This window comes from Myodes glareolus, chromosome 10 (genome assembly GCF_982192425.1).
Source record: "Myodes glareolus chromosome 10, mMyoGla1.1, whole genome shotgun sequence".
NCBI lineage: Eukaryota > Metazoa > Chordata > Mammalia > Rodentia > Cricetidae > Myodes > Myodes glareolus.
This window is the reverse complement of record NC_142035.1, coordinates 36,210,493-36,227,542: the sequence shown is the minus strand read 5'-3', so window position 1 is coordinate 36,227,542 and position 17,050 is coordinate 36,210,493. Positions and strand designations below refer to the sequence as shown.

Genomic DNA, 17,050 nt, shown 5'->3' with positions numbered 1-17,050 from the left:
CCTTTGTGAAGATCCCAATCTTGTGTTTCAGAAATAATAATCAAACCATGATCCCTGTTTTCTAAGCAAGATGTCATTGAATTACTGGTAGTTCCACATAAGGAGGTCAATGAGTAAATTCAAGGTGCTTATATTTCTTTTACTCTCTTTAACTTCAAATAGTTATTCAAGAGTCTGGTTTGAAAACATTTTAAGACTCTGTCTTGATGTTTTGTGCGAATTCATGTAGGCATCTCTTAATGGGAAGATATCCAGATATATAGCAAATTAAATATGAGCAAAGTAAATCAATATCCTAATTTATTTGTAGAAAAATGTTCTTTGTAGTTTAGAAAACATTCATTCTCTTTTAATATGAGAATCTTTCTACTGAGGCAGACAGTGGTTCCTTTAAGAAACAAGGAGAAAAAGGTGCAACATCCTTCATTCACTTTGCATCATTTTATAGGATTAGAAAATGTAGATAATCTTCAGGACATGTCTTCTATGGCTCCCAAGTGTATCAGCACAGATGTTGCAACATTAAGATTTGAAGTTAGCTCTACCAAAATATGGATTTTTAAAAGAAGAAAAATATTCAGCAGAAGCTCATGCTGATAAAATTACACAATAGTACAATGGACATCTCCCTGGGAGACCTGAATGACAGAATTTTCAACAGGCAAAAAGTGGGGTTTCACATATGGCAGCTCTCCTCATACAGCCATATCGCCTCATCCTAAATGAGCCCTGGTTTATGCTTTCCCAGCAGGATCTGCAATGCATTTAGAATTTAGGAAAATAGCATCTTTCAGGTTAATAACTCAATAGGAGAGAGGTATAGGAGATGCTTGCTGAAAAGGATCTTGTGTTTTGTATAAAATTTCATAAAAATTTTACCCCTCATCAAATTTAGAGTTTTTGTTATAAATTTTCGATGATACCAACATGTATCATTATTAAAAACAAAATTTTCCATCTTTGCTTAGGATACATGTTGGACTTTTTATTCAAGGTTTACCCAGAGTGCAAACATTTGCTCTCAATTATTTTTCTGAGAACAATTAATTTGTCCAATATGGATGGACAGCAACAGTTCACCTATTTATTTAAAGGTGACCAAAATTGTTCGGGAGCTATATCCTTGGGAATTATTGGAGAAAGGGCTTATGGACAGGAATCTGGCAGAATGCTGTGTTTGAACCCGTGATGAGCATGAATTTTTGTTTTAATGTTCACACTTTTCAACTGGCCAGTAGGACTATGAAACACATACAGGAGCCATGTCATGTGTTCAGATCTTGTGTCCTGACTGTGTGACTGCTGGTAAATCTTTTGACATCTAAGCATTTCTAAGGTAGGAATTGGAGACATAGACTCAATGATAAAATTGTAAGGTTTCAATTTGTTCAATTTTCAAAGCAGGCCAACTTTGAAGGACATATTCTTGATGAAAAATATCCGATATCACTGAAATGGTGGGATTTCTCTAGTTTTACTTATTTTATTTCATTAGTGAAAATACAGAGCTCCTAGGACATTCACAAAGATGCTTAGAATAATAACATTTTACATTAGATTCTAACTTACCCTGAAGATACATAAGTGAGGAAGTATGCCATTCCGCTTAACTTTGGTTTATACAAACTCTACTCAGAATCACCCTTTTTCATCATCATCATCCTCTCTCTCTCTCTCTCTCTCTCTCTCTCTCTCTCTCTCTCTCTCCCTCCCTCTCTCTGAACATACACAGCAGCATTCTTTCTGGCACTCCTCTGGCCACTGGTGCATATTTCAGTGAATATATAGTAAGCCAGCCACTTACTCTTCTGCTGCTTACCAGCCTGACCCATTAGAGGTTTATCTTGTCTTTAGGGCACCAGTTCTCCTCTCCTGGGGTTTTCCATTATTGATGGCATCCCCACATGGGTGACCATATTATTTTGTTTTTCCTTGGAAAGTACCACCTGGACCTGCAATGTAGCCTCCTATGAGATCACTAACACTGGGGGGTTCCATAGACAGCCTGTGCTGTGCTAATGATAACCAGCTTGCTCGGGTTTTCTTTTGACTTGTGAAAAACACTAGATAAATCTGAATAATAAATCCTTCCTAAAACTGGCCTGGGTTTCCATCTCTATGTTGCATCTTGCTTCTTGGTTAAGAGATTAACTTCCTGGGACTTCCCATTTCAGACACCCTGTGTTTCTTCTCTTCAAAAGAACTCAGCTGAGCAGGGCTGTGGTTCTCAGCTTCCCGGGGGCACTTTCATTCCAATGACTTGCTTCTGTTCTTCCATCTCTCCCTAATCTTACTTTGCGGCCAGAAATGTTCAACTCAGATTTGTTTTAAGATCAATTTTACATGAAGAAGGGTTGGTCCCTGTGTAGGCTCGATGTAAATCCTGAAGTGTTCTATAGAATTCCCTGTATGTGTTGAATACATTGAACATAAAATTAGAATGTTTTAACCTAAGTTCTAATTTAATATTATTTTAAGGTTGTTTTCAGAATGTTAAACTATTTTATGTTTCACATTCAAATAAACATGCACAGAATAGGAAATCTATTCATTCTCGTTAAAAGCATTGATATATAGAATAGCATAAATAGATGTTATGTGTATATAAGATATACAGTGTGTGTATGTGTGTGTGTAAACAGAATCTGTCCAAACTTTCTAGTCAGTTGTGATCGCCTTTTCTTTTACATGTTACAAGAATTTGACGATGCCTTTCTGTGTCCCTGACACTTCAGAGTGATACTGTTTTCTAATCAGATCCCAAGCATCCGACATTACTCTCCCACCTTTTTACTTCAGCTTTACCTCGGTCTTCACCACAGGGTCTCCAGCGATCGCTGGGTCTCCCATGCAGACCCTTCACCACTAGGACATCCCTCATCCCTCAAGAACCACACTCTCAAAAGATGTGTGTAACCTTAAGTGGGTGCTAGCCTGGGGCTTGCAATTGATTGCTAGCTGGTCCTTGTCTGAAGACTCCTCTAAGAACACTCCAGCATCCAGCGACACTCTGCATTCTCTTTGCCTTGTTTTTATCCCCTCCCCTTTACTCCCTTTTACTAATCGCCGTACTTCATTAACAGTTGAACTTGTTTCATGTGTCTAGGTTAGTCTGGTGTTGGCCCGAGGCATGTAATTCTACAACTGTGAGACTCATGGAAGTCATTTTCAAAATCTAAAAGATCTGTCTACCCCTAAGTAGAATTCTAACTGCAAATGTTTGGCTTATTCCTTTCTGAAATATTAGAGTTCTGAAATTCCGTATATAAAACACCCGAGTTCTGATCACAAGTAATGAAAAGATTAACTTTTATTTGCAACTAAATCTAATATTTTATAATATATTATCCTTAAATGTTCCATAAAAATAACTTCCTCTCAAGACAGCAAGCATAAATTATTAGCATTTGGTGACACTGTGTTTAGATTACTCCCCAAGATGTTTTATAAGGCTGAATTGCAATTTCCAGAAAGATAAAATCATGACCATCAGGCAAAATTAAATGCCTGCAAAGGATTTTATTTAAATCATTGGTTAATAACAGAAGCAGAATCACATTAAAGCCATATCAGGAGAGTTTTTGAACTGTGTTTCTATAAAATATGATTGTTATAACCTATGTCATGATGTACAGGTAAATGGATATGTGTGCGGATTGTGGTTATATACATGGGACATTTGGGACTGTGAATTCTGAACATTCCCCTTCAAACACAGTTCAGGAGTGCTGAAGTTTTCAGGGAGGTTAATGTCAAAAAGGACAAAGAAAGATATCTTTTTCTTCCACTGTGGACTTGTCATTGCCATTGTGATGAAAAAATCCATCTTTATTGTTAGGTTTTCTATTCATAAACTTCTACTAGATACATAAATAGTCCATTCTATAGAAAGCCCAATAAACCCAGCACATGAGTCTAACATTGCATTATCCCACATATAATGCTGGGTGACCGCTAAACATCCCACTGAGATGACACCAGGAATGCGTCTCTCTGCTCCACTGTGAAACCTTAGGCAATTTTTTTAACAGTGTACTGAATGTAAAATTAAGATTGCCGTTTTAACCATTTCATCCACTTCACTGAGTTCATGCTTGCCACCTTTTTGGCATGTAAACCAGACCACAATAGAATACTGAGTGTGGGAGCTCAAAACTGTGAGCCTATTCCCACCTTGTCTGAAGGTCAGAGTTTCAGCTTGCTCAAGGCCCTTAACAACAAAGTGCAGCTACACAAACTGACCTGGGGTGAGGTTACTTAGTAAGACAGCCCAAGCAGGTAGATCAACTCCACCCCGACCAAAGGTCAGAGAATTCTGCTCCTTCTTTTGAATTAGGAGGTTTGTCATAGAGAGTGGCTGCCTTCAGGATACTTGATCTAGGGTGGGTACATTACCTGAACAACAGAGTGCTTTTCTCATGAATTAATGGCTTGATGTCTCAAAGTATTGAAGCAAGTAACTGTTCTAGTTGTACTTCGTATAATGTTAAAGCAGTCTTTTGCCTTTTCCCCCTTGTTATATTGGGGTATAAAAATGTATGGGAAATTAAACGGGCTATTTCAGTATTCACTGGAACTCCCTCCTGAACTATCCTATGCTTCTGGTTTATTATTTTCACACTCTCTACTTATTTTTCTAATCCCCATGTCCCTGCCCTGGTAAATGGTTTACGTGTCGAAACTGGTCTCTGACAACTGAGATAGTGTTATAGGTTATTTTAGGAAAGGACAATAGCACCCAGAGACTTCAGAGATTACAGCATCCCTGTTGTCGTTTTGTATCAAGGACAGCTTTTTCCATATACTGTACTCTATCCTGGGCACATGCCCACCATATTGCTACACTGTGCATATACTATATATGCAATAAGCATATATATTTTTCTAAGAAGCCTGGGATGTAAGATGTATGGTTATGCAAAAATTTATCTCATTAATTAATGTAAGATACAATAATTTCTTATTATTTAGGGTTTTTATTGAATATTTACTGAAAATATTCTTCAAAACCAAATAAGACATGGGAGCTTATTCTATTCACTTTGAGACTGTGTCACAAGAAAATTTTAGGTTAGATAACATACAGCTTCAGCTTCATCAGATTAGAGTCTTCTGAGTCACTGGTAATCAGCCAACAATATCTATTTGTTTCACATAGTATATTCCTGTGTCAATAAACTCTTCAATGGTTCAAAATTCAAGGGAGTTTCACACAGGACTTATAATTCATTGGTTTCTAAATCTCCTGAGACTTGATGCTGTTACATAAAGCTAGTCTACTTTTCTTGCTTCTCTTTAGGTACCAATGGTAAACCTTCCATTTTAACCAACTCTGTCCCTTTCCCTAACTCACTACTAAGGTCACAGACTTTGATCCAAACCATTGCAATTCTTTCTGTGATTTTTCGTAGTTTTGGGCAAATATATAATTAATTCTATCGTCACTTCTTGACCAATTACAATGTTGACAATTCAGTGTTTAAGAGATGTTAACAAATGAAAATATAGAATTTTTTATTGTGAAGCCCAATATTTATTTCTCAATGGAATTACATGAAAAGTAGACAAGGAAAACCTGATTACAAGCAATGTAACCAAGTGAGGTTTTTATTTTCCCTGCTAACCAATACTTACTAGTTGGAGCTCCTTGCCAGGACTTGGGTTCATGTTGACCCTACTAGACAAATACATGTTTCATTCATGCATTTGCTCACTTACTAATTCATTCATCTGCTCAGTACTGATTGTGTAATTTGTGCCAAAAACTATGTAGCTACTGCTATAGAGATTTGCATTGGTATCTCTTTTGGTTTATTGATACAAATTTAAGGTCAATTTTGTTATACTGTGTATATGTATATTTCTGCTCTTGATTAAGGTATTGTGTTTGTGCAGCTCATTTGAAATTTAATGTATAATTGGGAAATATAGTTTAATAGATAATTATCTATAATGGTCAAGCTTGTAGTCAAGTTAGTTAGATTTTTCTAGATGTACAGAGATGTGTTTCAGATGGATAGGGATTCTTCAAATCTTTCAAAGACTGCAAATATGGCATTTAAAATGTTTTAAGAACTTAGGACTTTTCAGGACAGCGAGACACATCTACTTCTGGCAGCGCCAATTGCTTCAAGAGGAAGATGGGCATCGAAGAGGCTCCTTATTGGAGTTTGTTAGCCGTTTAGGCAAGAAACTGCTCTTGCCTGGACTGCTTGATGAACTGGACATGCAGGACCCATAGAGAAATGACTGCTGAACTCGCCTAAAGGTGAGACTGTCCTTCAGGGTTCCTACTTCATGAAAGAGTCTGCTAGACATTCTGCAGGGCACAGAAGAAAGTAGCTGACAAACTGCCAATATAGGCAGAACTGTCTTTGAAATTTCTTGCTTGTGGAAAAGTCTGCAGTATACTATGGACTGTGGGCTGAAGACTGGATGCCCCAATGTTACAGAAGAACTTTGAGTGACTGCCCAGACAGCAAGATGTCTCTGTCAATTCTAGAGTTTTGGAAGTTACTTACAATGTATTTCCTATTTACTTAAGTAATATTATAAACTTCTGGAGTCTTTGATAGAATTGAAGAATAGATAAAAATAATATAGTTTTCCTTAGTTATGATAAAAGATAAAATAGATATAATTGTAATTTTTGCTTGGTAACTGTTTTATGTAATTTTAAAATGTTAAAGTTAAAACCTTACTTTTTATTTAAAGAGAAATGGGGAGGTGATGTGGAATTTTCCTGTGTATGCTGTGATTACCACTGATAAATAAAGGAACTGCTTTGGACCTATAGCAGAGCCATAGGGGAACAGATCTAGGCAAGGAAAGCTAAGCTTAATGCTAGGAGAAAGGAGACAGAGTCAGGGAGAAACCATGGAGCCGCCGCCTGAGACAGACATGCTGAAACTTTGCTTGTAGGCCACAACTTTGTGATGACGCACAGTTTAATAGAAATGGGTTAAATTAAGATGTAAGAGTTAGCCAATAAGAAGCGAGAGCTAATGGGCCAAGCACTGATTTAATTAATACAGTTTCTGTGTGATTATTTTGGAGCTAAACAGCCGGGAACCAACAAGCGATCTCCTTCATCAAGCTGCTCCCACTAGACCTGAATGAGACAAATGAAGTCACTGAGGGGCCCACTTCAGACATCTCCAGAGCAGAAAGGATGGAGCCCAAACAAAACCTTGTTTGCCCCCACCAAATTTCCATTTCTTGCTATATACTCTACCACCTACAAGCAGACATTGTGTATACCTTTCAAATAATCTTTTCCTTATTCAAACATCAGCTCTAAGAGTGGTGTATCAGTGCCCCCCATTGTTAATATACTACTGTTTCTTTTACATTTCATTTATGCTGGTATTTGCCTTGTATATGCAGATGCTCTGATGTCAGGTGCATAAATGTTATGATTGCTATGTCTTATCAATGATCGTTTAATGACTTTGTTTCATGTGACCATTTTTGACTTAGAATCAGATTGGTCTCTGTCTCTCTTAGCAGTACAAGAAAGAGTGGTGGAATGAAGTTGTCAGAACAGAGGTGAGATCTCAATGCTAGAGTAGGGGCAGCTAGGGAAAAGTTCTCAGCTATCCTAAAATGTCTGTCTGACCTGGAGACTTGCTGGCAGCTCAAAAGCAGGCAGATGGATTCCTTCATTGATTTCTCTGTTTTTCATGTTAAACTATAGACTGCAGTCAGTAAAAACCATAAAATTCCACATTTATTGCACTCTGTTGGGCTTTTGTATAGGACTCGTATATAATTATATGAAATTCAAATTTCAAGCTCCATAAATAAAGTTTTACGGAAAAATGCAAAGCTTGAAACATTTACTGCCTGGCTCTTTACAGTAAAAATAAAATAAATAAAACCAATTGCTAGGGCCCCTCTTGCAGCATTTGAACATAGCCCAGATTACTCAAAACCTCATATCAAAGCAATTTGGTACAAGTGCCCCCAAATTATGAAGTATTTCTTCGCACTGTCAAGTGTACATACACTTGAGTTATCTCCCTGTGAGTACCTTAGTCCCACAATGCCATGCAGTATTTGCCCCTTCCACACTGCTCCCTAAAATGGTAGAGCGGAAGAACATGGCTTCTTCTGATGCCAGGCTCCATACCCAGCTCCTGGCAGCAGCCTGCTCTGGGCCTCAAGCACCTCTGGGCACAGCGGTGTCAGATGCTCTTACAGTGTGCTCTGAAGTGCTCCGTCTTTCTCTGACCTGCCTTTGTCAGTCAAAAAAAAAAAAAAATCCCTGTCTTGTTCTCTCTTAGAATAACGTCTTAAATTTCCTTTGAAGAGTATTTCTTTTTTCTGCAATCATACATAAAAGGAGACTCTGCCTACTTCCAGTGAACTGGTTTTACTTTCTCTAAGCCTGACAAAAGTAAGACTTTCACTGTAGCTGTGGACTAAAGACCTGAGGCAGTCACAGGGACAGAGAGGCCAGCAGTCGGAGCGACAGAACCAGCGCAGGTCACTCTCTGCTGTATAAGTGGGCAAGACTAATACTGCGGCTGTGCAAACAAGTGGTCGTTTACACTTTTAGTTACAAATACTAGAATACTGTCCACTCTAAATTAATATGTACCTGTACACAGCTTGAGAAAAGATAACCTTAAATTCAGACGTTAGGTGGAGTTAGAAGTTCAACGTTTATTTTTAAAAAGTTGTTTGTTTGTAAGTATAGCAACGGACACAGAAATGTTGTGTCGTGGATTTTGGATAGATGGTTTATTGCGTGTGGCTTTAGAGGTAATGACTTCGCTTAACTCGTCAAATGCAGGACCCGCCAAATCCCACTGATTGTACATAAGGTGTAAATCCTGATTTGAAATTCAAATGTAAGTGCTACTTTCCTCTCGGCTTCAGGAGGAAACGCACTTTCTTTCCAATGCCACTTATACGTCAGGTGCCTTCATTTCGGCTTAGTGAGGAAAGAACAGGTGGTAGACAGAGTTCTTTGAATGTTAATTATTTTTTTCATTTATTTCACTGTGAGGATTTACCTTTCGATTTGATTTTATAATCAAGATGGAAACAATTAGAGATCTTGCCGCCTGAATGTTTCACTACATTTGTTTTATGACATCTGCTTTGATGATTAAAAAGAAAAGAAAAAGGAGGTACATACGTCCTTTAGGAATAGGAAAGGGTTCAGGTTGGCTGTGTGTGGTTGCTTCATTTCAATGTGAACCTTTACTGCTGAGGTGAGCGGTCCAGGTTCTAAGGATACATATGTTATTGTGAGAACTTGCATTTTATTTTAGATGCAACCCAATACATTATTGAGTTGTTATAGTTTATTTCCTCCAATCTTAACTGAAACTGTATCGCAAAACAGCTGCTGAGAAATAAGGAAGAATGGAGGCAAAGCTATGTGGTTCTCTCTCTTTCCTTAAAACAGCATCTCTGTTCAGTCTAAGTTGGCCTAAACTAAAGATCCTCCTGCCTCAGACTGTGAGATTAAGATAGGCCTTGCTGCACTTAACTTTGTATATCTTTTTTTTAAAAGACACATTTTAAAGAATATTTTTTTATTTTCATAGTTAGTCACATTTGGTTTATTTCTTAAATATTAATCATAATTAACTGTTCCTGGGTCACGTACTTGCAAGAATAGTTCCTAAAAGTTGGGTGTGGTGGAACATGGCTTTAATCCCAGCTTTTGGGAGGAAGAAGCAGGTGGATCTCTGTGAGTTCACTAGTCTAGTCTACAAAGCAGTTCCAGATGTCAGTCAGGGTTACATACAGAGACCCTGACTTAAAAAAGGGGGTGGGGGTGGATAGTTCTAGTAACTGGCTCTAGGATTCTGATATCATGGTTCTTGGAAGGCTTTGGCATCAACTCTGAGACACCACCATCACATGAGAAACTGCTGGTCTCATCCACGGTTTGAATCAGTACTACTACTCTAGCATTTTGCTTCAAAATCCAGAACAACAGCAAAGGGAAACATAACCAGCAATTTTATATCCTCTCGACTTTCTTGTCTTGGTTGGTGGGTGAACAGATTTGAACGAAGCGAAGACTTGGGGTGGAATCAGAGTGACCTCCTCAGTCTCTACAGCTGTGCTTCCAGTGACATTCAACACACACACAAACATGTGCCCAGCCCTCATTTGTACAAGGAATCCAGACAGAAGTTGGCAGAAGACCAACAGAGGGACAGACAGACAAAAAGATCAAAGACATGGAAGCAGACCCATCGATGGCAGTTCTCACCATGTGACTCTGAAACCAGCAAAACAGCATCAGCAGTGTCGGGAAACTTGCTAGGCACGCAAATTCCCGATCTCTATCCCAAGCAGACTCCTTCTGGGCTCATGACTTGTGGTTTTGTTTCAGAGGTCATCAGACTTCATTAAGTCTTGGACCGTATGAACCTGGCATGCACTTCCTAATTTTTACTAGGAAACTTATATTTATGTATCCTAAGGACAAGACCGTAAAAACAGAAGATGAGAAAAGCTGAGTCAGGAAGCTCACGGTCCACACTTTCCTGGCAACAGTAATCCTATTTCCCGTGGGTGTATCCCCACGTTGAGGAGGAGAGCTTCTGATGGAATTGAGCCAGATCACCTGAAGCATCAAGCATGGACTGCTGGGATTTAGCCCTCTAGTTACTGAGTCAGCAGGTCTGAAGACAGTGGGCTGTCAAGAATTGTGTGTATGTAACAAAATCTCGGGTGATGATGATGCCGCTGGTCCAGGGACCACACACCTCTAAGTGGTAAAGCTGCGGTGCAGCATCCAAACCCGCTGACTTGCACCAGGCACCGTGGCTGGCAAAGCTTAGTTAGCATCATTATGGTCTCCCAGGACCTGCAGGTCGGGCCAAACTTGAGTGTTACTAGGTACTTTGGTCCTTAAACCTACACTTTGTTCCCCCGTATCTTAAAGAAACTAAAAGGTGGAAATTATAGAGGTAAAATGCAGTTTAATGTCCAGCCCTGACTCTCTCAACACCTTGGGCCTTCTTACAATTTTAGAGGAAAATCACGAGACAAAGGCTAGAACATGTGTAAATTTTTTTAATTGTTTATTTATTTATTTATTCATTTATTAAAAATTTCCAACTCCTCCCATCTCCCTCCCACTCCACCCCGACCAATCAGGACTTTCTTTGGGTGACAGAGGACTTGGGTCCCTGATTATCTCCACTCTGTTACAAGACAGCTTTTCATTCAATTCTTGGCTGAGAAAAATTAGATCAAAAAAAAAAAAACACCAAGTTTTGGAAGGAAAAAAGTAATCTTTTCTGGGGATGCAGAGGGGGCAGTAGATAGAAGGTAGGTGTGAGGTCCCTAGTCTTGGCCTGGCAGAATTCCTTTTTTCCTAAGTCCGTTTCTCTGATGTAACTGAGAAAAAGTTTACAGTCTGATCCACAATCAGGGAGGCAACAAAAGCTTCTCCCTTCCAAATTTCTTCTTTCTCATCAGGACTTAAGAATGAGTATAAGACCAATGTCCACCGGAGGACAGTAGCTCCCAAGCTTCTGTTCCACGTGTTTCCTCTGTCGCCAAGTGCAAAGTGCAATCCTTCTACACCAGCAGACAGCCAAAGAGAAACACGGGGCCATCCCACAGTCCTGAGTGTGGACACGGGAGAAAGGCCCTGCCTATTTGCAGCCCTCCAGACACAGACGAGTTTCGTGTTCGGAAAGCCTGTCAACACCAAAGCCCTTCTTCCCAGACCTCTCTGGGCAGAGAATAAGCAATAGGAGACAAAATGGGGGAAATTCCCTTCATTTTGGTAATTTCGCTCAAGTCCAGACATAGGAGTCACAAGAGCAAAAGTGGTCTTTCATTTACAAATGCTGAAAAAAATAAGATTTGGGACCAAAGTCGTTCAACTTGCAGGAGTTTTCCTATACAGACTAAAAATAGGCTTCAGTCTAAGCTGCTCCTTGAGTCAGTTTGTCTTCCAGAAAAAAAATCAAACAATTTCTCAGTTGAATTTTGAGGGGATTAGTTATTTTTAAAAAGAGAAAGAAAAAGAAAGAAAAAAATCTCAAAACCCGAAGCTAGCTTTTAGAACGACACACATCAGCTGTTTGCCATATTGAATCAACACCTGGGGCATTGATTTGAAAGCCAAACGCAGCCTGTTCACCTGCACTGCCAAGGATAACAGAAGCAACTGTCTCAGTGCCGTCCGAGGGAACCACGTCACCGGGGCTCCATCTGCAACCGCCTTGGAAAACCAAAGATAACCAAGGAGGAAAGGCTTTGTGGTGAAACCCGACTTTCAGCTTAAGGGCCTTCTTCCATTCTTCAGACCAACTGTGTTTCCCAACTTAGAATGATTTTATTTTCCCCCTCCAAGCCTACCAAATTCTCCCTGCTCTTTCTAGTTCCCATCTTCGGCCTTGCTTACTCAGCTAGGCACTGCTGCTGTTGCTGCCCAGCCCCCCAAGCTTGTTTCTGGCTGCCCTTTCCCAATGTTCCAAGCAGTAATGGTCTCATTGACCCCATAATTAAAGAAGTCCTCTGCCTCCCCACTCTGGCCGGATGCCGGCCCCTGCTTCTCCCCTAGTATTCTTTTAGTAAGACCACCAACAGATGGAGGGAGATTTTTCACCCTTTCAAAAGCTTTCTGTTTTTCCCATCGCACCAAGCATATCTCGGCCAAGCGTAATTAGCTTAAGGCTCTTCAGTCCTCACAGGAGATCTGTTAAAAGACCCAGGCAATTTCAATAAAGAGCTTGAAACGCAAATCCTGAAGGCTGCGCGCCTAACCGCAGGGGAGCCGCTATTATTTAGAAGCAGAGACCTCTCTCTCTAGTCCTCACATCTCCCCTTCTTCGGGCACTTTAAAATTCTCAGTGTATTCATGAGGCCTCTGGGGGCTTTGGGATCTTTGGACCCTTATTGAGTAGGTGGGATATTTAAAGCGCTTTCTCTTGAACAGGTCGGCCTTTGGCTCCTTTTAATTGATTTCAATCATGGGGTGCTTTTCGGGGAGCCTTAAGATACTTCCAAATGGCCAGCAGTTTGTTTGCTAAGTCTCTTAGACCTTTCATTCACTTTGTTTCTTCATCCTTTGGCTGTTGGGAAGGGGCCGGCAAGTTTCCTTTGTGCTTCCAAACAGTGGATAATGAAGGCTACATTAATTAACTGCAACACAGATCTGCACCCTACCTTTGAGTGGTGGTGACCCTTAAATTTTGAATAACCATTTGTAGCGCAGGGTTGATCCCATCGTCTTTGTTCCCATCTGTGGGAGAAAGCAAGTGTTTGAGACAAAATTAAACTCTGTTTTCATCAAAAACGAAGTGGAGCTGAGCTTAAGTCTCTGGAGCGAGCGCACCAGGCTTGTAGGATGCTGGAGAGGCCTGGCCTCACTGGGAGTCAATGGTAATGTGTATTTTCCCCACTCATTCCAGAGGAGGCTGGAGCTCAGGTGTTGGGTAAGACCACAGTGTTCCCACATCTAGTTTCCCACTCCCAAGACTGGTGGGGAGGAAAAGGAAAGGAGAGAATTTCCCTTTGCAGATCGCTTAGCATCTCCTGCAATAAGACACAAGGCTTGATTAGAATGCCATTTGTTGTCATGGGTACGCTAATCAGTTGCTAGAGGGGCATCAACTTCGAAGACTGCAGATGCAGGTACTCCAGCTACAGAGAACCTCACAATTAGAACTGAGGAGATCTCAGTTGTACAACAGGAATATGGCCATGTAGCATGATGGGAAGTTGGCTTGCCAGGCAGATGCCTAAGACTTAGAGATTAATTTATTGTTATCTACAAAATATGACAGTGTTTGAAGCAAAAATTGACTTGCAGACGGATGAACACAGGATGGATGCTGTCAGCGGGTATGACAAGTACAAATGTAATCTTTTATAGCCGCTTTTCATAAATGTTTGTTTTGCATTAAAGGATGATTGATATCAGGGAACACTGAGGCTGCACCACCGTTGCTAGACTGTCTCAGCTGGAGAGGCATGCTGTTCTGAGTCACAGAAGCATGCAGGATTGTTAGAGGATCAGTAAGTCCAAGAGCAGAAGAGACACTACTGATACAGTCTTCGCTTGATAGCAACAGTGATGCAGAAGGGTGATTAGCTAGTGGATGCGACAGTGTTCCCAGAATATACAGAAATGATCTCTGCAGAGCTCACAGGACAATGTGACCGTTGCCACAATGCGGGGAACTGGTTTGATCCATTTTTTTCCAAACAGCTGTGCTTCATCTGAGAACTTTTGAGACCAGTTACTTAGATTTTGATATTTTCTAAAATGCTTTCTCTATTGTAAAGTTCCAAAACTTCAGGTATTCAAAAGTAAAGTGGACTTCACCAGGGTCATCCACATCCACCGGCAGAATGAGAACCAGAAGCACAATGTCTAACTTTCCACATTCTTTCTCCCTTGTCTCAACATTTTCCTGTCTTTCTCTTACATGTGACTCTTAAGTGTCTGGTAGGGTAAAATATGGCATTTTAACTTTGCTCCCTCCAGAGCCGGTAAGGAGTAGAACTGCCTAGTCCTGTGTCACACACACCCTCTGACACCTTAGGCCCTATGATTTTCCTTTCAGATTTTTTTACTGCTGAAACCCATCTGCCAAGGGAAGTGTGCAGTGAAGAAGTCATTACCTTTCAGAGAGGGTCTCCCATCCTCAGAGGATTTTTAATGTTCATGGGGGAAACTCGACTTCTTTCCTGAATCCTCTGCTGATTCAACCCAGTTCTTCTGTAAAGAGGAAACTTAAACAAACCTGGACACGTAGCCAAAGTCCCTGAAAAAAAGGCATCGTCTTGTCAACCACTCAATGCGTTTCTGCTTATTCCACACAGGTCTAATGTCACATGGTCTTCAGCTTTCTTTTCCTGACTGTGCACTTTTACCTAGCCAGATTGGCTCGCTTCTCCTACAAGGCTGTATACATAGGCAAACATGTCGGTTATAGGGATTGTATGATGTAATATGTGTAAAGCTCTAGCAGTAGTTTCAGACACGGGGAAAATGCTCACTCAGTGCTTCTTATTGTGGTTATCACCGTTCTACATAAAGGCCCATCCCCCAAGTCAAGACACAAACTCACTTATTTGTTTAAACGGTGAGGAATCCAAGAACTACAGGACCACTGGATAAAAGGCTACCTACTGCCTGCCCCTGATTACTCAGTCAATCTATTAATCCTGGCTAGTGCCATGTGGGATGAAGAGGGCACTGAAGAGACAGCCTCCCCACTCTCATCTTCTAAGTGTGCCCGAGCTGGAAGCCTAGCAGTTTTCCTCTAGCTCCTGATTTCTTTGATCACGAGATCTCATCGAAGAAATGCAGCCAATCAACTAAAGTCTCTCCACCGTTCGCCTTCTGGAAGATGGGCTATGTCTGTTTATTGTAGTTGCTTCTGTTTTCATATAGAAATAACAAGAAATGGCAGAAAGCTCAAACTGTGGCCCAGAGGAGGATCTGCAAACCTAGGAACTTGCACATTTATGGAGGCAGATCCATGTTCTCCCACCCGTTATTCATGCTTAGGTTCCAAGAAGTGACCACCACAGCATGTGTCATATGACCATGGCAATGGCAGTCGACACTCCTAGAGAAACCCAGTAAAATAGCACATATGAGTAGAAACTCAGCTACTTTGAGATTTGAGATTTATCTTTAATTCTGCGCTTCCTTGTCGTCCTCTGTAGGGGCTCTTTTTATCCACCAGAAATCTTCCAAATGCGGCTGTTGGAATCATGGTGTGCAAGAAAGGACAGACAAACCTTTCTACCAAATCTTTGTCATTCTTTCTACCACCCGTCAGAATCTCCAAAAAGTCCATGTTCTCTGAAGCTCCAGTTGAGGGCAAACAGAAACTTAGATCCTGACGGATCGGTTGACTGGAAGAAACTGTTGGGGGAGATAGACCATGGGAATTCTAATCTTCCCATGTCATTCCTGATGGGTTCAATTGAGAGGATAGGGAAGTAAGTTTTATTCCCCTGTTCTTGATTATAAATGATAGACTTAAACACCTTGCCTCCTCATAATCTTCTTAATTATTGCTATTTTCAGCAACATTAATTATGGTAACACTAGTCATAAAAATCACATTTTAGAAAAAGGCAGAAGGGAGGAAGGTAAGGGGGAGAGCTAGGTGGGCTTGTTATGTGGGCACTGGTACATTTGGATCAATCGGCCAACACCGTACAGCCTAACTGTAGAAACTTAACTTTCAAAGGCCCTTGGCCAGAGGTATCCATCCTATTGGATCAGTGTCTTGTGGCTTTTTGTTCTGGGTACAAAATTCTATAGATGCTACTTTTTTATCTCAATGTGTGCCAGTGATCATAGCCACAGTGGCCAAAGAATAGAAAAGAACGATACTTTGTCTTATCATACCATCTTATTTTCCCTTTAGAGTTGGCATTTTGTGCCAGCCAGGCTGGCACGACACTAACTGTAGAAAACAACATGAGGACATCAAAGTCTTACTATTTTAAACTGCTTCGAATTTTGCCTTCTTTAATGTGGATTTTGCATTCAGCTACGAGAAAGTCTTCCAACACAGCTCATCTCCAGGTCCCCAAGATGTGCATGAGATACATTCCCTGAGGCCTTGCATCCTTTGAGGATACACCATCAGCTCCATTCCTCACGGGAGACAGACTTAGAATCCACTGGCAGTCACTTCCCCCAATCGTATTTTAGGGCCTTATGAAACTGGATGCTTTATGATTACTGTTCAGAAATGGAATAAAAGCCGACTGATGAGGGACACAGACTCAGAATTCCAGAGCCAGCAACTATTCGCTCTCAACACATCTTAAATGGTCTTTTCAAACCCAGGATCTTTCCACAGACACTATTTCCTTTCTAAAACAAGCTAGTGCCTTTTTAGCACTTGGAAGGCTATGCAGGCAAGAATTCCTGGGTAAAGAAAGCCTAGCAAACTCAGGAGGGAATATCTTGCCCTACGGGAAAAACCAAAGATTTTGTGTCAACTTGTGCTGGTAGTGTGTTGATGGAGCAGAAATATTTGGGGCCACCAGTAGGGCTATGAACTGGGGATCTGACTAGGTGAGTCCT

General features: G+C 40.6%; 1 protein-coding gene across 8 annotated transcripts in view; it reads left to right on the top strand.

Moving 5' to 3' along the window:
- Macrod2 (mono-ADP ribosylhydrolase 2) overlaps positions 1 to 17,050 on the top strand; it is a 1,889,233-nt gene that overhangs the window by 1,818,822 nt on the left and 53,361 nt on the right. The window lies entirely within an intron of this gene.